At 35.4% G+C, this 26,235-nt stretch overlaps 1 protein-coding gene across 3 annotated transcripts in view; it reads left to right on the top strand.

Annotated features, from left to right (window-relative positions):
- The first annotated feature begins 3,118 nt into the window (after window positions 1-3,118).
- The window catches only part of MBD5 (methyl-CpG binding domain protein 5), a 129,682-nt gene continuing 106,565 nt past the window's right edge, over window positions 3,119-26,235 (top strand). Inside the window, exons 1-2 of one of the 3 annotated variants that reach the window (XM_027835569.1) lie at window positions 3,119-3,149; window positions 7,025-7,155. The gene's annotated coding sequence lies outside the window, so the exon portion shown is untranslated. The remainder of the gene's footprint in view (window positions 3,150-7,024; window positions 7,156-26,235) is intronic. The other 2 variants (XM_027835567.1, XM_027835568.1) reach the window with 2 other exon arrangements.

Raw genomic sequence — 26,235 nt, 5'->3', positions numbered from 1 at the left:
CTTGACTTAAATTTTTAAGGGAAAAAGTGAATTTAGATTTTTTAAATTAGCATACACTTTATCAAATGCTATTTTTAAAAATTAAGTATATCTATATACTATTGTAATATGTAGAATATTTTATTTCATTAATTTCTATCACTTAATTTATTGAAGATTAACTTTGAGCACTTTTTTTCTGTCATGATTTTTTTCGGTTGATATTCTGCCTTTCAGATTCCATAATTATTTCTATTTTCAGTAGTTGTAGCAGTATTTATCATTGTTAATAGTAAAAGTTAAACTTGTTACTTTGTTCCTAGACAAGCCTCCCATTTGGGCTCCTTACTTCCAGTATCTCCCCATAGCAATATATTTTACATAATGTTTCTACATTAATCTTCTTAAAGTGCAGCTTTGATCATCTTACTCATCTGCTCAGAGACCTTCAGTGTAAGCTTAGGCAGTGTGGAGAGAGATATGCCTTCAAATAATAGGTTAATAACCAGTTTGTACTCTACTGTGGTCAGGACTACCCCACCCCCATTCTGGGATATTGTACTCACTTCATTTCTGGGAACTACATTAAGCAATCTGGGAGATGATGGGCCTTGAGTTCATGTGTATGTGAAGTCAGTTAAGGAAAATGGCAATATATAGCCTGGAGGGAGACCTTTTCTACTTTCCCATTTGCCCTAGAAGGCTTCTGAGGTCCCTTCCAACCCTGAAATACTATCATTCTGTGACTCCCGAATGACAGTGGGACAAATTAAAATTCCTCCACCTAGAAATTAAGTCCCATGATAGACTTGTCTCAACCTCTTTTTTTGATGTCATTTCTCATTCTTCTTCTACATTAACCACTGTAATCAATCAGATTGGCCTATTCACTATCCCCTAAAACATACTTTCTGCTTTCCTGCCTATATGTCTTTACTCATTGCTATTCATCCTACTTGAATGTCCTCTTTCAACTGTGAAATCGAATTCCTGATCACCAGGGGCCAAAGGCAAATGCTTCTTCCTCTGAACTCTGGTAGAACTTACTCTCTGTACCACTTCTTTGGCACTTGCATTTTACTGTCGTTCTCAGTTTTATTTGTGCAGTTATCTCTTCAATTACTTTGGCAGCTATTAGAGAATAGGCCCTTTATCTTATTCCTTTTGTACTCTCCCCTTTTATTCTTCCCACAAATGCCAATTATTTGAAACAGCAATTTTCACCTCTTTCTTCCTCCTTTTGTTTGCTAGTGTAGTCTTTTGCTCTACCTTTTCTTTTCTCTCCATAAACCCTCAAAACAGAACCTATCCACCCCCTAGGCACTCAATTTTTCTTATTTAAGTCAGTCAAGATCCTTTGTTTTTTAGGGATACCTGTTTCTTCTCTATCAAAGTGTTACATACATCCTCTTCCAGTTGCACAAATAAAGTTGCCTGTCTAGGTTTCTTTTGATTCATGTGTTTGCATTTCAGAGTTTCTATTCAAGTCAGATCTTTTCATCAAAAATGCTTGATAATCTTCTATTCAATTAAAGATCCATTTTTTATCCTGTAGGATTCTTCTCGGCTTTGGAAAATATGATTCTTCTTTGTAAACCCATAACTTTTGCCTTTTGGAATATATATTCTAGTATCTCCTCTCATTTTTAGTAGAAGTTACCAAATCTTCTTTGAGAGCCCTCCACTCTTGCTACCTCCATATAGCAAGCCCTGCTGATTATGCTTTTCTTAAGGCCTTCTCTGGCTTGTTTGCATCCTCTGGCATTGGATTTGCTGGTAGCAATTGTCCTACACTGCTGGCTGCTGGCTGTCTTTCTGCAATTCTTAGATAGAAGAATTCAATTTATATTATTACTCATTGAATATATAGTTAGCATTTGCTTAGTGCTTTACAAAGCAAATCTCCTTACAAATATTGTTTCTTTTTATCATCACAACAACTCTGCTATATAGACACTATTATCATCCTCATTTTACAGATGAGGTTAGTAGGGGTACATAGAGGTTAAGTGACTAGCTCAGGGTCTTACAACCAGTAAGTAGCAGAAGCAGCATCTGAATGCAGGTCTTCCTTACTTCAAGTCCAGTCCTCTCTCCACTGCACCTGCCTTTCTTGATGATTATTCATTCTGGTATGAACTTCTGGGCTTTGCTAGTATAGATGTATGGGAAGTGAGTTGCCAGCCTCTCTGTTCAGGCAACCACCTTTGCCAGAAGTCTGAAAAATCATTCCAAGAACTTACTGCATGCCAGATGCCATGCTAAGTGCTGGGATACAAAATATAAAATGTAGGGATACAAAAATACAAAAACAAGACAGTTCCTGCCCTCACAGAGCTTATACTCTAATAGTAAAAGAAAACAATATATAAAGGAGTAGTGGCCATGTAGGGTTGTTTTCATCTAATATATCAAGGAATGGTGAATGGAGCCATAAGGCAATTTACTGACATGTCCTTTCCAGGAATAGTATGGTTGATTTGATTAGTGTTCCTAAAACTAGAGATAAGGAAAAAAAACTAGAGATAAGAAAGCAAGAGTGGGGTCTGGGGTATGTGGGGAGCTGAAATGAAAGGCACACTCTGTGTTATGATGGGTCTCACCAATGTGGAGCCCAGAGCCCAGGACTCAGGGCAGGAGTTGTAGCAACAAGTTAGAAAGGGGTACATAGTCTAGTGCCAGGAGGTATGGTATGAATGGCCAGAGATAAAAAGTACCTCATTGCTCTTGATGGTTTCAAGTCATCTGACCCAAGTAAATTTCATTCTCAGGTTATGAAAGTACTGGCAGGTAGGATTGTTAAGTCATTATCAGTGATAAAAGATAAGTGAAAAGGGAAGAGATATCCTGTGTGACTTGAGAAGGACAAATATCCCAGTTTTTGAAAAAAGGAAAAGGAATAGAGTTGACAGATTCTAGCTGTGCAGTGGACTTGACTTCAACTTACTGAGATAATTTATCTAGATTTTACCCAAGTATCTGATAAAGGATCTTATACTATTCTTGTGGAAAATATGGATTAATGTAGGCAAAGGAACAATATAAAATGATAAATTCTCAATTGGATGAATATCCAGCCTCAAAAATTAATAATGAATGGTTCAATTTCAGGTCTCCAGTGGAGTGCCTCAAGGATATGTGCTGTTTAACATTTTTATCAATAACTTAATGTGAGTACAAATGATGACCATTCACTAAATTAGCTTTTTTTAAGCACTTACAGTATGCCAGGCACTGTGCTAGGCATTGTGGATACAAAGACAAAAAAATGAATCAGTCCTTAACTATCAAGAAGTTTATATTCTGTTGGTGGAGACAACATGTACATATATAAACATATGCATAACAAATTTCGAGTGGGAGATGGAAGCAGCTATGGTCTCGAGAAAGCCTTCATATAGGACATGAAATTGAAGCCTAGCTTTGAGGAAACTAAGGGTTCTGAGAGGCTGGAGGGAAGAGGAAAGTATTCTAAGCATTCTAGACAGCATGGGCAGAAGAGCTAAAGCCAGAGAGAAAATGTTACATTAAGGACCAGTGAGAAGGCCAGTCTGGCTGTCACAGAAAGTGATTGAAGAGGAGGAATGCATAAAAAGCCTGGAAAGATAGGTTGGACCCCAGTTGTTAAAGGCTATTAATGCCAAAAAGAAAGGTCAGTATTTGGTCCAGGAGGGATAGAGAGCCAGTGGAATTTATTGAGAAAGCTAGTGACAGACCTGTGCTTTAGGAATATCACCTTGACAGCTGTGTTAATGAGATGTTGATAGGAAAGATGGCTGAGATTCTGCAAGACAGACAGTATCCAAAAAGATCTTGATAAGTTAGAGCATCAGGTGGGCTCTATTAAGATGCAAATCAATAAGGATAAATATAAAATCTTACACTTTGGTTCAAAAAAGTCAGTTTCACAAGTGCAGGATGGCAAAGATATGGTTAGGTGAGAGTTTTTCAGAAAGAAATCTGAGGTTTTAGTTAACTGCAAACACTATAAATCAACTGTGTTCTGTGCCTACTAGAAAAATAAATATGGTCTTAGGTTTCTTTAAGAGAGGCATAGTTTCCAGAAGTAAGGAGACAATAAGTCTGCTCTGGGAAGACAACATTTGTATTATTGTGTTCCATTGAAGGACCTTTTTAAGCTAGAGACCATACAGAGGGCAAACAGCAGAGTAGGCTAAAGGAACTGGGATTTGAGCCAGGAGAAGATACAAGGTAGCAGGAGAGCTTTCTTTCTTCAAGTCTTCAAAAATTAGCTTTCCTTTTTGCCTAAGAAGACAAAACCAGGAGCAGTGGCTGGAAGTTAAAAAAGACAAATTTTTATTTCTCACGAATAGTCTAACAATTAGAGCTATCAAAAATGGAATGGCTGCCTCAGGAGTCAATACATACAGACCGAATGTTGAGAATGCTATAATTGTTTGAAATACCCTTGGAGTGTGGGTTGGACTAGATAGCTGTGGAGATCCCTTCCAGCTTGAAAACTCTGTTATTCTGTGAAATGAGTATTGTCATTTTCAAAGTATTCACCTTTGGAGACTATCTGCTTGTCCCCGCAATACTTCCTAGCATAGTACCTTGTACATACTAAGCAATCAATAAATATTTATTGAACTAATTGTAAACTTCATTTGGTAATTCATAGATATTGTATTCCTAGAGAGTACCACAGTGCTATATACAGTAGCCAAAATTAATTTGTTTATTTTTCCTTGTACTGATAATGCCCAAATTTATATAGTTTATTTCTTAAGATTTTCAGTTGTAATGATTTTCATTTTCTGACTCTTTTTAAAAGTTTGATATGCTTAAGATGGAAACTGTAATAATGATTGCTAGAGACAGATTGTAGAAAATCAAACTGTTCATTACACTCAACGAATATTAGAAGGTTTTCTATAATAATTCAGATTTGGAGAGGTTCTTGGGAGCATGACATCATAGAACTAGATGTGGGATATTCCTTAGAAATCATATATATAATTCAGTCTCCATATTTTAATTCTTTTGTTGTTTTAATACTTTTTAAATTTTACACATTATTTTCCAAAATGCCCTCCTTTATAACAAAGAAAATATTAAGCAAAACCAATTAACCTGGCAACTGTATCTGACCAAATAAGGAACATTCTGCATCAAGGCCCCTTGCTTCTGTACAGATAGATAGGAATGGCATTTCATCATCAGTGTTATTGTCCCAAGACTGGTCATTATATTTACCCGTGCTTCAGCTGCCTTTCAGTGTTGCTTTCATTTTCATTAATGTAGTCATTTTAAATATTATTCCCCCTCCCTCTCTACCCGTTCATACGAGTCTTCCCATACTTTTCTGAATTCCTTATATTAATCATTTCTATTACATGCATATACCATAGGTTTTTAGCCATCCATCCTCCAGCTGATGGGCAACTACATTGTTTCCACTGTTTGGTACCACAAAAAAGTGCTTACATGAATGTTTTATTATATAATGAGCCCTTTCTGTCTTTGATTTCCTTGCAGTATAGTATAGTTGTAAAATCACTAACTCAAAATATATGAACAGTTTAGTCACTTTTCTCACAAAAATCAAAATTATTTTGGAATGGCGCAGTTCCACCAGCTGTGTATTTTAGACCCTCTTATACTCACCACTTAAGTCTTCTGTCATCTTTTTGAATTTGATTGGTTTGAGTTGAAATTTCAATGTTTAATCAAGGTTTTCTTATTATTAGCAAGTTGGAGCATTTTACCATATTGTCACTGATAGTTGCAATTCTCCCTCTCTAGACTCTTCATATCCTTTGAGTGTTTAACTATGGAGAAGTGACTTTTGTTCTTAAATATTTGTGTGAGTTCCCTTTAGATCACAGATACCTATCTCATGTTATAGGAATGTTTGAAACTTTTCTTTTCTAATTGAGGTTTTTTCCCTTTCTTCCTACTTTGATTTTCTTTAGGCAAAAGATTTTTATAGTTTTATATTTTATGATCACGTCTATCTTTTTTTAAATCTTTCTCTTCTAATTGTTTTTAATAATGTGAGCATTTAGATTTAAATCATTGTAGATTTATTGTTTATGTAATCTTATTCTATGATCTAAAATGCTAGTTTAACCTAATTTCTGCCAAACTGCCTTTTGATATTTTTTTCCTCAGTTCTTGTTAAATTATGAATTTTTCTCCCAGTAGTTTATGCTCTTGCAACCTCCTTATTTTATAGAAGAGTCATTTGAGGCCCACAGAGTTCAAATGACTACCAATGTTCACACAGGGACTAAGCTTACTGACAGTGTATTACACATTTTAAATGCTGTATTTAAAATTATGAAATGTTGAAAGTCAACACAGGAAAGTATTTTAAACTCTACAAATCTGACACATATTTGTGATCTCCATAGTATACAAAACTATCCCCTGCTATTTCCTCAAGTTAGGCATGGTAACCTGAAGTAACCCATCCTCCATGAGGATGATCCCTGTTCTCCCCTTCCTTCTTACCTGCTTCTCAGTCCACCTGGGCAACTGCTATTTTGGATATTCAAGAATGCAGCAAATGTAAAAATTCATAAACTATGCAAAACATTTATTCCTTATTACTTTGTACCTTTCCAATTTTTATATATATGTGTGTATGTATATATATATAACTGCATACATTTCTGGTCTTAGTTTTACGGTCTGTTATTAAAAGTATGTCATGTTTTATAACAGATGAAGTAAATTGTGCTTTTTCTTTAGATTGTTCTTCAGATGTTCCTAATGTGTAGGGATAGTGAAAGAGAGGGGAAGGGAGGTTGTGTTTGTAGAAATAGGAGGAGAGAAAGAGAGAATGAGAGAGAGATTTTCCTATTATAGGCTATGTAAATTTTTTTATGTGTTGTATCCTCTTTACTATAGTTTGCCTCCTATTGTACGTCATTATGGAACCTCTTTCCAGTGACTTATTTCTATTTTTAGAAATAAAAAAGTAATAAAAAATTTAAAGTCTAATTAAATTTTTAAATTTTGAAACAGTATCCTTAAATGAATACGTGTACCTGTTTTGTTTTGGGTTTTTTGTATACAGGAAAAAGAGGTGCTCTCTTACTATATAAACCAGGAATCATAAAGATATAATAAAACATTTGAGCGATTTTATCTCCCTGGTGAGCAGTGGACCTTAACAGATTGATTTGGTTTATCAGTTCCTCTTCTGGGGTAAGTATGGAATATTTATTCTCTCTGTGTGTCTCTTCCTTTCTCTCTCTCCCCTCCCATTTTGAACTTAAGTGTCTGTGCTCTTTCTCTGAATACAGTTAATTTTCAGTAAATATAAAAGACATTTGACAATTGCAGATTAAAATACCAGACATCATCAGATAGGCAAAAGTATTATTCAGTTTAGAGTCAATTGTTACATTCCTTTATGCCTGTTACATGCTGAAGACCCTACTTAAATCGTTGACTTCCATTGGGTGTAACAAATAGTAGGTATCAGAATGTGTCATTAAGGAAGGACATAGTTCCACCAGAGATTACAATTAAATATGTGCCTCTATTAAGAAAAAAACATCTAATTAATCTAAAAACTCAGTTTGTATCAACAAAAATATTGCCTGTTTCATGGACCACAGACCAAGTTAATAGTATACTTTTGTTTAGCACCTAATGATACATAAATAAGTGCTACATTCCATTAAAAACCAAGTCTCTTTTTCACCCATTGTATATATGGCATACTTATAACCTTGAAAGAACATTAGCTGTTAAACTTCCAAATGAGTAACTGTGACTATTTCCCCAAGTCTTTTAATTTAAGTTAAATTAAAATTTAAGAATAACTTTGTGTTTTCAAAATGTGGTTGATATTTTAGTTTATTTTCTTACTTGAAATAACTTGGCGTTCCAGATCTAAAATGTTATAAAGAATTAATATCTGAGTAGCTTTTTGGTCATGATGAAAATAATTCATCTCCTTTTGAATTTTCAGTAGGATTCTATAGTATAAGTCGGAGCTAAGACTTAGAGATAGCCTATGTAAATGGTTTTTTGTGATCTGTGTCTCCAGGACACTAACATTTATTCTTATAAATGTATAAATTTTTAGTGCCAGAGACTTCTGCTTTTCACGTCATTTTGTTTTGTAATTCGTCAAATAGCACATCTAATAGTGAAAAATCAAAATCTCCTGTAGACACAGATAATATAATCTTTAAATTGGGAGTGAGAAGACTGGAGTAGATGTACAGTTTTCAACCTTTGCCTTAGAGCTTTGTCCTAGCTATAATGTATGAAAGACATCAAAGGGTATAAACTAGATATGTAGCAAATAATATATTGTAATACAAAGAGGACAGAATACTGTCAGGTGGTTTTTCTTCAATTAACTAAATGGGACACAAAACAGAGGAAGAAGATAAGTAAATGGTAGTGCACACTGAGAAGGAGAGATTGAAATCAAGAAATAAGTTATGTAATTTGAATGGAATCATATCATTTTTATAGTTGGAAAGGACCATGGAGATCTTTAATTCAACTGCTCATTTTGCAGAAGGGTTAAGTAATTTGCTCAGTCATCGAGCTAATTATCCCTTCTGACATCCCACACTCTAGAATTTTAGCCCCCTGAGGTAAAGAATTGTTTCTGTTTTGTCTTTGCGTCCCTTATGCCAAGCACAGTGTCTCATTCACAGAAGCTGTGTAATCTAAGGTCATTTGAACTATACTGAATTAAGGACATCTAGGTATGTAGTAGATAGACTTCTATACATGGAGTCAGGAAGACCTGATTTTGGATTCTGCCTCAGACATTTATTAACTGTGTGACCATGGGAAAATCACCCAATCTCTCGATTTCTTCATTTGTAAAATGATGAGTTGGACTCAGCAGCCTCTCAGGTCAGTCACTATTGCTCTAAATCTGTGATCTTGTGCTGTGAATTAAAGTTATTGTCAGAGTTAGAATTAAAACGCAGGTCTCCTCATTCCCAAATCAGTGTTCTTTCTTCTTATTATTAAGACTTTCAGAAAATTCCTCTGTACAATTAGTATTTAAAGGTTGGAAAAAATAAGTCTTATTCCTAGATTTTGTTTTTACATCTCTAATTCCTACTATATCTCTCCTGTCCCAACCCAGAGAACCATCTTGTGTAACAGATAATGGAAAAGAGAAAAAACAGTTCAGCAAAACTAATATATCAGCCACTTCAGGCACTAAATTCAGTGTTCACACCCATTGTCTTCCACCTTTGCAAAGAAAGGAGGGAGGTGCATATCTGTTCTTTGGGGCCAAAGTTGGTCATTATAATTTTACAACATTGTTTCTATTTTTTTGTTGTTTTTCTTTCCACTTAACATTATTGTCATCTTGAATGTTTTTTTACTCTTTCAGCATATTTCACTTTGCATCAGTTAATTTAAGTCTTCTTGTGCTTCTCCATATTCTTCATATACATTATTTCTTTTGTGGCAGTAATATTCCATTATGTTCATGTATCTAATTTATTTAGATGTCATCTAATTCAAGAGTCAGCAAATGATAGCCTGCAAGCTAAGTCAAGCCCACCAAGTGCTTTTGTACCCATGAGCTAAGAATGTTTTTTATATTTTTTAAGTGGCCTTTTTGGATCATAGTTTGACAACTCCTGGCCTGGTTGATGGCCATCAATTTTGTTTCCATATAATAGAGAGATAGGTAGGTAGATAGGTATATAGGACCTTTATTAAGTACTTACTCTGTGCCAGGCACTGTGCTAAGTGTCAGGAATACAAATGCAAACAAGCAAGACAGCTCCACACCTCAAAAAGCTTATAGTTATAATGGGGAAGAAATAAAGGGGATCTAAAAGTACAGTGGAGTAGGGTCCTATATTCACTTTAGCATGACATAGAAATGGCAAATAAGTGCAGTGGAGGCCTGGGCCCTGGCAAAATGAAGCAAAATCTCCCGTCAGAGTGGGGATGTGGTTCTAGATGATTGGTCCAAGTGGAGAGGGCATGTCACAGAGATAGCCAAAAGTTAGAGAAGACCTGAACTTGGCCAGATAAGGCAAAAGTCATGGATAGTTCCAGGGGAAGAGTCCAAATGCTGCTAAAAATATTTTGCATATTGGGCCTTCTTCCCACCCCGTTTTTTATTTCTTGGTGATATAGGATTGGATAAAGTTTCTGGGCAAGGACATTTTAGTCACTTTCTTAGCTTAATTCTGAATTCCCTATAGAATTTTTGAGTCGTCACAACTCTACAACGTGTTAATGTGTTTACCTTTCTGCAACCCCTCCAACTTTGACGATTCTCCACCTTCTAGCATTTTGCCAGTTTACTCTGTGTAAGATGAAACTCATAGATGTTTTGATTTGCAGAAATCTTTTATACAATTGTTAATAGTTTATTCTTCTTTTGGGAACTGTTTGTTCATATCATGTGACAACTTACCTATTAGAAATGACTACTGGTTATGTATGTTGTGTTAGCTGCAGTATACAAAGTAAATTCACAAAAATCAGCATTTTCCCATGGCAGTAACAAAATCCAGGAAGAAGTAATAGAAAGGGATGTGCTACTCAAAATAGTCATAACATGCATAGAAAACTTGAAATTCAGCCTACCAAGAGACTTGTATAGATTCCATTGCAGAACACTGAAAGATATAACTGCTTAAATAATAGGATTGATATTCAGTGCTTAAAGCTGGACTGTATCACTACAATAAAAATGACAACAGAACTTGTTAATGTATGAATTTAGTACTTTACCAGACTTTCATGAGGATACTTTTATAGTTCTAGATAAATAGTGACAAAATTCACTCAGAGGAACAAGTCTGGTATCTCAAAAGATACTAATGAAAATAAATAATAGTAATGAGGTAAAATACCATTTCATAATCTCAAATTATATTCTAAAGCTGTGATGTAAAACTCAAATAGAAACTATTGCAGCAAGCTGCATATTGACTTAGAATACCACAAATTAACATTATCTATATTATATTATATTTTTATGTATTTTATTAAACATTTCCCAATTACATTTAATCATAGCCCTGCTGTGAGTATGATACCTCTGCTCTAAAACACTAATCTTTAAAATTATCTGGTACTGAATTAAAAATATTAAAGTAAATCAGTGGAAGAGACTATATAAAGAAGAATTTTTAAAAATTGAACTCAACCCAATGTTTCCTAAACCTGAAAACATAAATTACTTGGGAGTAAACTCCCTATTTAAACAAGAATTGATGGAAAAATGAGAAAGAAGTTTTTGCTAAAACAGTTGGGCAAAATTAGTCTTCAAAAAACATTAGTCTTCAAAAAACTTCAAGGACAGAGGTAATCACAAAAGATAGATTAGATCATTTAGAGTTCATAAAGTTAAACAGCTTTTGTACCAATAAAATCAGTGGACAAGAAAGGAAGTGATAGGTTACAGGAGAAAAAAATCTTTTGCTTCAAATGTCTTTGATTTCTAAGATACATAGGTAATTATTATTCTTAGCTTAACCATTACTGAATTAGACAAAGTGACAAGCAGAGAGAAGAGAATTTCTAAAGTCAGTATTAGAAATAAAGCTCTGAAGAGAGGTTTACAAGATAGATGGAAAGAATTTTTTTTTTTTGCGAACCTGAATAGGAGAAAGTAATAGGATCAATAAAAGAAGTATGTGATTGCCAGAGTCTGTTTTATCTTCTCTTTTCCTCATTGCTAAATATTTGAATTAATATTTGTAAACATTTGTTTATACCTATAAAGAGAAAAAGTCATGAGATATATATGTGTGTGTGTATAAAACACATCTGTATCCCTATATAATTGTAAATTAGCTTTTATTTCCATTATCTCCTCCTTCCCTGTCACCATTAATTCTTCTCAGTTTTTTGTTCTGTATTTTTTTGGTATTGAAATACTTCTTTATAAATTCAATAGAAAGCAACTGATGGAACAGATTGACTGTCTAAAATTTCATGATTCCTTCAGCTAATCCTCTAAAGATATATATATGAATTAAACAAACCCAGAAATTGTAGAAAGGAGTTGATTTTTAAATAAATTTTCAAGGTATTTAATTCTAAATAGCAATCACAGTTTTAGCTTCGGGCTTTTCTAAGAGGTTGTGAATAATTATTAGGTAAGATTATAGGCCCCAGGCAAAGCCTTAGGATGTTAGTCACTTCTGGCTAGTCAGTCATCCTCGGGGCCTCATAATGACCCTTCTAAAACTTTGCATGTATACATAAAGGTGCACATGTCTTTAGACATCATGCATACAAAGTAGATAAAAGATAACCATAGAGAGGAGGCACTAGCAGCCTAGGGGACCAGGAAAATTTACTTGCAGTGGCACCTGAGCTGACTCTTGACACCCTAAATTCATTATGTCCAAAACTGAGCTCATTTTCTTTCCCCAGAACACTTCCCCCTTCCAAACTTCCCTATTCCTGCCAAAGGCACTGCCATCCTTCCAGTCTGCATTCATAACCTCAGCCTTAATCTCAACTTTTTACTCTCCCTTCCCTCAAATAGCTACTCATATGCTCAGTCTTACAGCCTTCACCCAAATTAATATTGAAAGCTTTATCTCTACTCACCCAGCCATCACTTTAATTCAGGCCCCCATTGCTTCTTACCTGGACGATTACAAGAGCCTGTTTTTTTTTTTCTTTCCTTGGGTCTGGGTCTCCCAATCTTGCCCATGTTGGAAGTGCAGTTGCACTGATAAGCCCAGGAGCTTTGACTATTCTCTTTCTTACCTGGGATGATTCATGCCTCACTAGGTTTCCTGGTGCCTCCTGGTTGAAGGAGTCACCACTTACGTGCCAGACTTAATGCAGACACAAGATTGGCTGAGGCCATTGCAGCTCAGAACTTCTGAGCTCAAGAGATCCACCAGATCATAGACTTTTCCTATTAATAACAGCAGTTAGAGAAATGTACCACCATTCCCAGAAGGAGCTGGTTTCCCTGACTCAAGTATCATAACTCCAATCCCTGCTACACACCATAGCCAAAGTAATTTTCCTTAAGTTTAGATCTGAGCATGACTCCCCTATTTAGTCAACTCCAGTGGTTTCCTATTGCCTCTAAAGATTGAATATGAACTGCTGTGTTTGGTTTGTTAAAGCCCTACAGAACCTGATCCCAACCTATCTTTTCCAGTGTCAATCAATCATTAAGTATTAATTAAGTGCCTTACTATATGCTAGACCCTTTTCTGAATCTTCAGTAGCTTTGGCTATGGCACCTGTAGGAGCAGTTTCTGGGCTGCACTGTGCAGAAGATATACAAGTTCTTCCAAGATGAAGGCCAAGGGCATTGGGCTGGAAGCACTGCTACTCCCAAGGTACAAGTTCTGGACTAACTACATCAAGGTCTGAGGAAAAATGGTAATTAAAGTGATAACGATGGTTATTTTGTTTGCCTGGCACATGCAGCCTCCTGTCTGTGCCTCAGGTACCTTGCCTGTCCTATTGGTGTCCTTTGGTGGGGATGGTGGGCGCCTCCCAACAGAAGTTGCTTCTCTGTATATGGCTGTGAGGGCTGGGCTAGAAGCAAGGCTGGTGGTCTTAGGGGGGTGCTATCACTTCCAAGGCTCCATTGCCTATCTGCCTGTTTGTAGGAGTTAGTCAGCAGTTGTTGCTGGTGGTAACAAAGAAGGTGATCCCCCTCTCAACAATGATTTTTCCCCAATAGTAGTTGTGGGGACTGGGCTAGAAGCAGGTCTAGCTGTTAGGGAAGTGCTGCTATTCCCAGTGTGCTTGCCCTCAGGGTTCAGGGCTCTCTCCATCAGGGTCTAACGGGGAGACCAGTGTTGCGGTGCTGTTTGTTTTGACCAGGCAGGCACATCCTGCCTCCTGCTTCTCCCTCAGAGTGGAGAGAGAATAAGAAGACTTAGACCAGAGCCTTGGAGTACACCCATGGTTAATTGGCAATAACTTGGGTGAAGGTCCAGCAAAGGAGAGTGACAAGGAGCAGGTGGGTGGGAAGAGAATGGAGAGAATAGTCAAAAAACCTGGAGAGGAGGGCATATACAGAAAGAGAAGGCAGTCAACAGAGCCAAATGTTGCAGGGAATCAATTTCAACAAGGCCGTTAGATTTGGCAATCAGAGGTCACTGGTAATCTTGGAGAGAGAGCGGGGACTCAGTGTCTTTTCTCTTTTTAAGGAGCCTTTATATTGTTGTCCTCTGGGCACAGCATCTCTTCTGGGAGAGTATTTCCTAGGATCTGCTCCTTTCCACAACTCAAGTCTCAGTTGCCAAGATTAGTTTTCTCTTGAGTACATAGTATATTGTTTTCTTTGCTGCCAGAGTTCCTGCTTCCTCTCCCTACTGTACGGATTGTCTTCTACGAGGGCTGTGGTTCTATGACCCAGGGCCCGGGTAGAGATTTCCCACTCTAGGCCTGTTATAGGTATAAGGATACTCTCCACCAACTGTTCCCAGATGTGATGAGGCACTGAGCTTGGCAAGCTAACTTAATGAAGGCTGCCACCAGGGGCATAGCCAGACCTTGCCAACAAGTGACAACTTCTGCATTAACAGCCTGTTGTCACTTACTTTAATATCTCATTGTCTGTGGTTACATGCTGCTCTAGGTCAAATACCAGTCAGGGCACCAACTTCTGTTTCCATTTAAATCATCACCGATCCATACTGACTCTAAAATTCCCAGTCAGCCTCTTACTGCGGGCTGGGCATGTTCCTCCCTCCTGGCTCCTTCCTTCACCTCATCTGGGCTAGTTTCTGACTATTCAAGACAACAGCAATATGAAACTGCCTCCTGATGCTTTTGGACCTGCCCCATGAAGGCCAAGAAGTTAATACTGTGCATTGTGGGAAATTCAAAGTCCTGCTGCTCCCCTCTAGCATCCTCCTCCTGGCAGAACCATGTCACCTGTGTTTTTATGTTGACAACCTTAGCACAGTGCCCGACACTTGGTAAGCATATTATCAGTTCCTGTTAGTTGACTGATTGATCATGGCACTGCTAAATTACCCTGCTTACCTAGGAGAGAAAAGTTATTTTGCACAGAATCATTAAATATTATCTTTTATCTTGCCCAGCATTCTTAGCAACTTCCTTTCACAAAGGGCGTTTCTTGGAAAACTATGACTTTCTTCCCTTATGAGCACTTTAAATCCATTTGGAATGAACAGTTTAAACAGATAGTACAGGTCCATCCAAAATTGTCTACATTAAAAACAAAAACAAAAAAATAGGGGCAGCTGGGTAGCACAGTGGATAGAGCTCTGTCCTTGGAGTCAGGAAGACCTGGGTTCAAATCTGGCCTCAGACACTTGACACTTACTAGCAGTGTGACACTGAGCAAGTCACTGAACCCCAGTTGCCTCAGCAAAAAAACAAAGACAAAAACAAATTGTCTACATTGTATTTAACTATAGTAAATATTAGTTTCCCAGTTTTAAAACCTGTTAAGTATATGATGATTTCATTGTTTTTCCTCAAATGATGTATAAAATGGGACAGTGTACAACTAAAATAACTTTATACCTAACAAAATAAGTTCCACATTGCTTGAATACATGAAAAATTTCTCTTTGGTTTGAGATACTTGAAAGCTTAAAACCATATTTATCTTGCTTGATTGAATATGCTTTTAAGTGTAACAAGCTCTACAAATCTTTATGATAATAGTAATAATTTGTATATCAAAATTCTATCTTTATAAACTGAGGTCATTTAAAACTGCCTTACTGGGACAGGTAGGTGGCACAGTGGACAAAGTACTGTCTTTGGAGTCAGGAGGACCTGGGTTCAAATCCAGCCTCAGACACGTAACATTTACTAGCTGGTGATCCTGGGCAAGTCACTTAACCCCATTGCCTAGCCAAAAAAAAAAAAAAGTACCTTACTGTAATGTTCACTTATGTTCTCTTCTCCCATTTTCTTTTTGAAGTATCCCCAATTCCTCATAGGCAAGACTAGGATATAACAGTATGTAATGTGTATTTACTTCCTGATTACTTCAATATTAACTAATTAGGACAGAGAAAAATTATTATTAAAATCACATAATTGCTTTAGTAAATTCAAGAAAAATAAATGTCATGAAAATCTGAAAATAAATGCAAGAACCATTGTGCATCTTCTGTAATTAAAATACATCTCATCCACTACAGATCTTAAGTTGTGAGATATATGATTAAACAGATTGTGCTTTCAAATATTACTGTGAGTGCCTGTAGTTACCATTATTCTGTATGGAAAAAATAGCTTCCAATTAGTATCCAATGTAACATTCATTACTAAATTGCATGGTATGTTTTTTGTTGACATTGCAATGTTTATTTTCACTATAGCTTGTGTTATCTTTACCTGCCTATTCTGTCTTATATGTGAATATTTCATATAGCAGTTAAAAAACAAAGCCTTGCCTTAAAGGCTATGAAATGCCTAAAGGATTTTATTTAATATATTTAAAGGGAGGGGTGATTCCATTTTTGTGACAATGGGTACTGTTTTAATCCAAAGTTATTATTCCCCCAATCATGTTATACATTTTATTCATAATTTGGAAGGAAGGTATTATGTTGCTTGTTGACTTTACAGAAATCTACCTACTTTATATTATTTTCTATGTGCAGCATTTGAAATAGTCCATGTGACCTAGATATTGAAAACCAAGGTAGAATGTACTGCATTGCTATTATTTATTGTGAAGTCTTAGAAACATTTTAGTTCTATATAGTAGAATTATAGGGTATACCCTGTTCAGCAGTTCTGGTTTTTAAAGGTTTTTAAATGTCTCTAAAAGTATATACAATTGGTATTTACCCGATCTTGTAAGCAATATGTTAAATAACATTACAACTGAATAAAAATTAAATAACAATGTCAAATTCTAACAAATATAGCCATAATAAAATCATGTTTTTATTTTAGGTGATGCTATTCAAGGTTCATTATGCATTTTTTTGTTATTTTCCTTCTGTTTACAATTGTAGGAATATTATTTGTTTCTCGGATCCAATCATAGTGTAAAGCCTTCAACTAGTATTTCATAATTTGGGATTGAGATTATGTCTTTGTTTAAAATATATAGATATTCATTACAGAGCCTTTGTCTTGAAAATTCATTAAACAAGAGAAAATAAGTCTTATGACTTGGTACTTATGCATAGCAAATATCAAAGGATACTTAGAAGTGCTTCAGATTTTCATCCAATGAATTATATGGCCCCAGAAGTAAAGCCACTTGGTTCAGTGTAATAAGTACTTCCCTAAAAAGATATCACTCAAAGGTGGCAGAGTCCTCTAGGAAGTCAAAGGATGTGGCTAATTTTCTTTTTATATTAGTTGAATTCCTATAAAGTAGGAAAAAAGGCATGTAACATTCCCTAGTCTCAGCTGGAAAACGATCTTGCCTGAGATTTGCAAAAGTTGTGGCATCCATGTCCTTCTTAAATAAAAGATTTACAATCAGGCATAAACTAGGCTCCAGTTGTATAAATCATGTAACAGTTGGAAACTTAGCCTGAATAATGTCTGAGGCCCAACTCTAGAACACATAACTCCTGACTCAGTATTCAGGACTGTACCCTAAACCCTACTGCAGCTAGCACTTTACAGTGAAGGCCCTTTTTGGTAGCCTCAGTAAATGAAGTAGGCGTTGAGATGGTAATTTATTAATCTAGGAGGTGGTGTGGTAATAAGAACACTGTGCCCAAGTCCTAATCCTGACTGCTTCTAATTAGCAGTGTAACTTTGGGCAAGTTATTTTTCTTTTCAAAGCCATGTTTCCTCATCTGTAAAATGCACAGATTGACTGTATAAACGTCTCTTTTAGTACTAAAAGTATTTCATCAGTACTATTATTATTACTAGTATTATTGAGTTTAAGTATTTAGAGAATTGTATCTCCTTCTTTAAAAGATTACCTATACAATCTACAAATTTAAGTAAATGAGTGATTTGAAAATTAATATTTAAATAGCATTTTCTCTCTGATTTACATGTTTAATGATTTTCCTTACGTAATATTCATGGTAAAAATCTTAATATGACTACCTCAAATTCAACAGATTGTCAAAGTTAACAAAAAAGGAAAATGATAAATGGTGGCAGAACTGTGCAAAAATAGGTATGTTAATATACTGTTGGTGGAGTTCTGAATTGGTCCAGCAATTCTGGAAAGCAATTTGGAAACAGTACCCATTGTCACCAAAATGCCCAAAAAGCTGTTAAATTGCACCTTTGACCCAGTGACACTACTACTAGGTCTATATACCAAAGAGATCAAAGAAAGAAGAAAAGGACCTATATGGACAAAAATATTTATAACTGCTATTTTTATGGTGGCAAAGGATTGGAAATTTAGAAGGGGGCCATCAATTGAGAATGTCGTAATAAGTTATGGTATATGTGCTGTAAGAAACAATGAAGGGGATGGTTTCAGAAAAATTTGGGAAGACTTGTATGAATTAATACAAAGTGAAATGAGCAAAATAATTTATACAACCAGCAGTATAAAAAGAAAAAACTTTGAAAGACTTAGGAACTCTGAACATAGTAGAACCAACCATAGTACTGTAGGACTCATGATAAAATACTCTCTGCTTCCAGAGTGGTGATAGACTCAGTACCAACTAAAGTATTTGTGTGTCTACACACACATACATATACATGTACACACGTGTACACATATATATATATAGGACATGGATAATGATGAAATTTATCTTGCTTGACTATACCTATTTGTAATAGTTGTGGTTTCTTTCCTTTTTTTTTAATGGATGGAGAGGGGAGGTAGGAAGGAGAAAATTTGGAACTTAAAATTTAATTTTAAAAAGCTTAATTTAATGTTAAACTTTAGATGAAATCTTGCAAGCATTAGTTTCATCTTTTTATACCATATAAACTATTAACTCTACAGCAAGGATGGCAAAAGAAAGTCTTTTTCAAAATAACTTTTTATTGACTTGGTTAGCTTAGTAATTATCAGTATAATAATTTTGAAGTAGGTTTCTGTGTGTGATCAGGCAACATTTCTTCAGACCCAGGAAGACCTGGGTTCATAATGAAACAAACTGGCTTTCTGACCCTGGGCAAGTAATTTAACCTCGCAGTACCCTAAGGTACTGTCTAGGATTATAAATGGCAGAGGTTTAAACCTGCATTAGGTAGAGGTAGTTCCTAACCTGGGAACTCTTTATGCTAATAAAATCACAAGCCCAGCCTTTATCCTCTGTGTATTTGTACATATTTATACAGTCATACATACACATACCTGAATTGTACACTCATGTATGCACTCATGCCCATGTGTGCACATGCATGTATCTATATATATAATTATTTGTATGTATATATGTATATACTTGTACCATATGTATGTCAGTCAGTTATAAAGTCAGTCAAACATTAAGTTCCTACTATGTGCCAATCACTGTGCTAAGCACTGGAGATACCAAGAAAGTCAGAAGACACACCTGCTTGAGGAGCTCACAGTATAATGGGGGAGACAACATGCAAACAAGATTTATAGATTTATACGGGGTAAATTTGGGCTAATCAACAGAGGGAAGACGTGATAATTAAGAAGGAAAGGGAAAAGCTTACATGGGATTTTATTTGGGACTTGAAAGAATACAAGGAAGACAGCAGGAGGCAACAAGGAGGGAGAGCATTCTAGACATGAGAGACAGCCTGAAAATGGCCAGTCAGGAGATGAAGTATCTTACTTAAGCATGGAGGTTGTATTACTGGATCAAAGAGTACATAGTGAGGTATAAGGTATAAGAAGACTAGAACAGACGACGGGGCTAGATTATGGAGGGCTTTGAACACCAGAGAGTTTTCTTTTTGATCCTAGAGGTAACAGAGAGCCACTGGAGTTTATTGTAAATATATGTATGCATGTACATACGTGTGTGTACATATATGTGTGTGTGTATACATGTACACACAAACATATACATGTGTGCAAGCTTGTATACATCATATATACATATCTATAAAACCTCTCCTGGAAAAATAAAAAAAGTGTATATCTCATTTTCTTGAAGGTATTTGTTTATATGAACATTAAAGATGTAGGTGAAGATAATACTTTTTAAAAGTATGAATACAATCTATAGATCAAAACATACTTTACTGTAATGATGCAGATTCCAACATATATGTAAAGAAAAAATACCCTAGAAGACCCTCTACAATTCTGAATTTCATACCCTATTCTCTACCTAGAGTGATTGAATTTTAAAGCATATTAGGAAAATTAATGAACCTCACAGAGAAGATAATGGTTTTGATATTTGTCAACTATCTTGAGTTCTTTATATTAAATTCAGTATGTGAATTCAAGGTATTAATATTTTAAATGACTGTATTTAAAGACACACACACAGAGATGTCATTTTGGGGAAGTAGAAATATCTCCATCTCCTATTGTATTTTTATAAAAAAAGTAACCTGTGGCAAATTACTAATAGAAACTAAACAGTCACAAAGAGAAGGTGATCACCATTAAAATACCCTACTTGGAACATTTTTTAGTGAAGTCAGTTCAATTTTTTATGAAGCTTTAGCTCAATTAAAAATTCTGATTTATCAAAAATTATTACCAATATTTTTTCCCGTTAGTTGCACAGTAAATCAATATAATCACTGGAGAGATAACTTGTCATGTACTTATAGAAATATGTATTAAATTGAGGGAAGGTATTTTTTAAAAAATGAACTATTCTCTATTAGCAGATTGTCCAGTTTTTTACTCCTGTTATCACAAGGTACACATTACTGTATTGAATTTTTGTAAAAATGTAGGGTAATTTTCATAATATCTGCAATTTAGAATGTTTTGAGTACATCAGAGAGGATTTTTTGAAATCTGATATAGTTAGGGTATTCTTTACATTTATAGTTTATAGATATGTAAACTATGCTTTCTTGTGTGTATTTCTAAGTTATACAACCTTGACTCTTGAGATTATTATATTACTTTTTTTCAGAAAAGCAGTCCTTTTTTAATATAAATTTGAGTTGGCAGCAATACCCCCTCCTTGGGGGAGACTATTATAAATAAGAATAGTTAACATTTATATCATGCTTTAAGGTTTGCAAAGCACTTTTACATAGATTACCTTGTTTGATCCTTACAACAACCCTTTCAAATAAGTGCTATTATTATCCCCATTTTACAGAGAGGTTAAATGATTTGCCAAGGGTCACACATGTGGTAAGTGTATGTGAAGCAAGATTTAAATTTGTCTCTTTCTGACTCCAGGGCGTGTCTTCCATCCACTATGGTTCCTACTTCAGATTTAACTTTTAAAGACATTTGTGACCCAGAACTAAGGTTGAGGGACAAACAACATTACCATTAAAAGATGTGATATGAAAATAACCTCTCACCTTTGTAAAATGTAGTAGTTTTTGTTAGAACATAAGTATGAATTGAAACTGTGTACCCAGAATATCAAGAATTTGAATGGTCTATAAGATAAGTAGAACCATTGTAGGAAGTCATGTTTTCATATGTATGCATACACATTGCTAGTATCTTTTTTTTTAGCCAAAAATTTAAAATCATTTTTAGTTTAATGTATAGAAATACAAAATTTTATTCACAATATTATGATATTTAAAAAATTAAATGTAATGTTCGAAAATTATTCAAGAGAAGCAATGATTTTTTTAGGTGAAATAAAGTGACTTTTTTTCTAATTAAGCTAAAGCTTCATAAAAAATTGAACTGACTTCACTAAGAAATATTCCAAGTAGGATATTTTAATGGTGATTACCTTCTCTTTTTGACTGTTTAGTTTCTATTAGTAATTTGCCACAGGTTAGTTTTTTTATAAAAATTAAATACCAGAGCTTTTATTCACATCATAAAATTCAGCTCTGTTACTGACCTAGTTTTGTTTTTTTTTTTATTACTCATTTAGACGTTTTTGGAAATGGAATAGTCTCACACTAAGATATGAAGCCAGAAGTTTATTGTAAAATATTAAAAGGAGAAAAGCTCTCATTCTTGCTGTGTTTTCATAATCAGAATATAAGGTTACATTATATCAACAACCAGCAGATGGAGAAAACGAACACTCTAGGAAGCCAGGCTATAAATACCAGCTAATTCTGAAGCCTCGAGATTGTGAAGATTCCCCTAAAGCTAACCCAAAGTGCCTAATCTTTCAAGAAGAAATTATATTACGCCATTTCCCAGTTTTTGATGGGGAAAGAGAACACATAATCTCAAATTGGGATCTGTTTATTGTGTCAGATTATTTGCATTATCACATTTCATGCTATTAAACATTTTTTTCCTTGGGATTATTCTCTTCATCTTTGGTCTCTTCTCATAATGAATGCAATAGAATGCCTTAGGCAATTTTTAACAGAATTTTTCTCCACTGGAATTATGATTGTCATATGTAATCAGCCATTTTTCAACCCTAAAATTCAGTAGATCAAATCAACCCTTTGATTAATTGTGTGTTGATTTTTTTAATTACCTGTTGGTAAATCTCATTCTAACATAACCACAATACTTTGGTTTAAAAGGGGAAAGTTTCATTTTTAGGAATGAAAACTCTATTCCAGTGTCCAAAATTTTGATCATTCTTGGATCAAAATAGTCTCTGTAATTAAATAGGTATAGGGAACTTTTAGTTTGTAGACTCCCTGTACAGATACAGATTAGCTTACAGCATTAGGATGCTGATGAGTTGTGAGTACCCATGGTGACACAGCTAGTATATGTCAGAGGAAGGACTTGAATCCAGACCTTCTAACTGAATAGTTAACCCTCGATCCACTATGCAACACATTCACTTAATCTTGTGGGAATTCACATCCATATGTACTTCTGTTTGATTTCTTTCTAAGATGTCATGGGGAAAAGGGTATCTGTGAGATGATACTAAAAGAAGACATTTATTAACACTTTAAGGTTTGCAAAAAGTTTTATGTATATAATATCACCTGATCCTGCCAACAACTCTGTGATAGAACAGGTGTTATTATCCCCATTTAACGAACGATAAAACTAAAATTCAGACATTAACCAATTTGCCCAGGGTCACACAGCTAATGTTAGTCATAGATGAGGTTCAAACTCACATCTCTCCTAATTCCAAGTCCAAATTCTTTCAACTCAAGTAATGCTGCTTCTTAACTAAATATGAAAGTATTTTTCAAAAGAATTGCAAATAATTTTATTTGATATTTTAGAATTTGCTATTGACACTCTATCTTTGACAGTGCTTTTAGAATTAATCAATCTCCCTTGCTTATTTTCTACACTATCTGCAAAATGTATGTGACCTGTCTTGTGATTCATTATTCTATTTTACAGGCATATTAGGATTAATTGAAAGAGCAAAATATCTTAAGGAAAAGGGGAGAGTATTCTCTATTCCCTCATTAGAATCTTCAAGTATGCTGGTTTAAACCTATTTATTCCTAGAGAATTGTTTAACTGCCACCTAGCCTACAATCCCAGCTGCACTTTGGCTGAAGAAGACAATTTTAACTGCACACGCAACAAACCTAGACTTGTTTCTCAAGAACCTAAGAATTCCAAAGCAGAATGTCTGTAACTGGATGGACCTTTCTCTGTCTCAAGATATACCCTTAAACCAGCCTGATGGAACCTCTTTATGTGAAGATGTTGTCATCATCATCGTTATCAACAAGCATTTATTAAGTGCTTATTATAGGCCATATGCTGTGCTAAGCTCTGGGGATACAAAGAAAGGCAAAAACACTCCCTGCCCTTAAAGAACTCACATTCTAATGGGGGAGACAACATGCAAACAATTATGTACATACAAGGAGATAATCAAAAGAGAAGAGGCACAGCATTAAGGGGAACTGAAAAATATGTGTTGTGGAAGGTGGAATTATTACTGGAAATTAAAGGAAGCCAGGAGACCAAAGTGAGGTGGAAAAGTTCTCCAGGCATGCGGGAAAGCCAGTGGTAATGCAGAGATTGAGATTGAGTGCTTGCATGTCTTATTTAAAAAAAAGAAAAAACAGCAAGAAGGCCAGTGTCACTAGGGCATAGAGTCCAGAGGCCCAAGGGAGGAGTCCAGTGTAAGAAGACTGGAAAGGTACGTAACACTCCCAACCTGGGGGTGGGAGTGTTATATTTGATCCTGGAGGTAAAAGGAACAGCACTAGAGATTATTGAGTAAGAGGATGACATGGTCACACATCTTTAGGAAGATCATTTTGGCAGCTGATTTGGCAGATGGGCTAGATTGGGGAAAGGCTAGGGAGGCTGTTAGTGACTGCCTAGGGAATCATTGAGTAATTGAGGCAGAGAGACCAATCAGAAAGCTATTGTAGTAAATCAAGCATGAAGTAATGAGTACCTGAACCAAAGTGGTTGTTCAATGTGTATGAAGAGAGGGGGAGATAATTGAGAGATGTTGCAAAGCTAGAAATGGCAAAATGTGGTAGCATGGATAAGCTGAGTAAGTGAAAGTGAGGAGTGAGACTTTGCCAAGTTGCCAGCTTGGGAAACCGGTGGTGCCCTTGACAGTAATAGGGAAATTTGAAACAAGGGAGGCTTGGCGAGGTGGGGGATGGAATAATGAATTGTGTTTTGGACATGCTTAGTTTAAGATATTTATTAAGCAATTGTTGATATCATACCTGAAGTCAGGAGAGAAGTTAGAACTGGAAAAACAGATTTGAGAATCATCTGCATAGAGATGATAATAGAACACATTGGAGCTGATGAGATTTTTTTAGCATTTACAAAATGATACTTACTTTGAAAATAAAACAAAACCAGGAGTACATTCCCCACCCCCAAAACTGTGGGGGCACACTTCCCCTATACCACCTCCATCTCTGGGGAGAGTGGGCTCAGACTTAGTACAGTTTCCATATAGCATTGATCTACCAAGTGTTGAGCTGGCTGCAAAACCCAGCATGGATTGAACACTTGGACTTTTGGATTCCTTGTAAGATCTTCACTGAAACTTCCTTCACCAGAATGAAAGAACAAAATGTCAAGGCAGGCAAAGAACCAAGAACCATATTTATAGAGAACATGTTGGCCTCAGATGACTAGAAGGCCTGAGGCCTCTTCTCTTTCAGCATTGTCTCTCTCTGGACACCATCTAGCGGAATAAAGTCAGCATCGAGAGAGAAATGTGTGTGCTATCTAATGCCTTATGAAGGCTACTTCATTTCCATTTCCTTAACTGAAGCCAAACAGAGAGGCAACTATTAACAGACTGGAATCAGTTACAGAGTGATTATGCATGTTCCAAAATCTCTCCAAGGCATCTCCATCACATCTCATCATGACTTTTCCAGAAGTAGATTTCCAGACTCTTCCACATGGATAATTGCATCAGTGGCAATCTGTGCTTATGTGTTCTGCCTTTACATAAAAGGAAAAAGTTTTATTTCTTCTTCAGAAAGTCTCCTTTTCCTTTCCTGTTCTTAGTGCATGACTGTGCAAGGTAGAATTGGGTTCAGCAAAATATGTGCGACACTTTTTAAGCAACTTAGAAAAAAGTACAGTTTTTGTTACATTCAAGATAGTGAAAAATTGACCTGAGATTTTGCCATCCTCAATTTTGTTTTATTTGTTTGGACTGGATTCTAACATTGGAACAGGTTTTTGCCTTCGTGTGGAATAATCACAGGAGTAGGAAGCAGTATCCAGACCCTGGATACCTTAAAGGTCGGCTGCCAAAAAATTAAGCAAAAGACGCAATTTAATAAATGCTTACTGAAGAATTTTTTTTCTCAGTATCCCCCTTTTCCTGGCATTGTCATCAGACAGTACAATAAGTCTTTTACTGATCCTGATGAAATCTAATGAAAACACAAGAAAACTTCAGTCTAATGAAGAAACTTGTTAAATTCTTAGAATTTTCATCTGATGAGAAAAAAACAATGCACTCTGAAAGCCTGTTTTTGCTATCAGTCCAAACATTTCTGTATTTCTTGTTTAATATACAATACAAAATAAACTGTATAGAGACACCCAGAGGATCAGAGTGAAGATTTTCTAATCTATGTAATATATCAGATTTGAGTTTACATTTGGCCTTTTTTTAACATTTACTTCCTATTTGCCATGTTGATTTGGGTGTATTGTTTTTCATCTTTTTTTGTTTTGTTTTGTTTTTAGTCTACTTCCTAAAAAGAAATTTGTTATTACATTTCGGAATGGTTGGCTTTTCATGTTGTCTATGCTGAGGCAAAAGTTTTTAATATCTTAATAAGTTAACTCCATTGAAAAAGACTTTTAAAAACACATTATTAGGATGGCCATTAACTCCCATGTCTTTTAGTAAGAAGTGACTT

Source organism: Vombatus ursinus, unplaced genomic scaffold (genome assembly GCF_900497805.2).
Source record: "Vombatus ursinus unplaced genomic scaffold, bare-nosed wombat genome assembly UNPS02014816.1, whole genome shotgun sequence".
Taxonomy (NCBI): Eukaryota; Metazoa; Chordata; class Mammalia; order Diprotodontia; family Vombatidae; genus Vombatus; species Vombatus ursinus.
The sequence above is the reverse complement of the archived record's forward strand: the minus strand, read 5'-3'. Positions and strand labels throughout refer to the sequence as shown.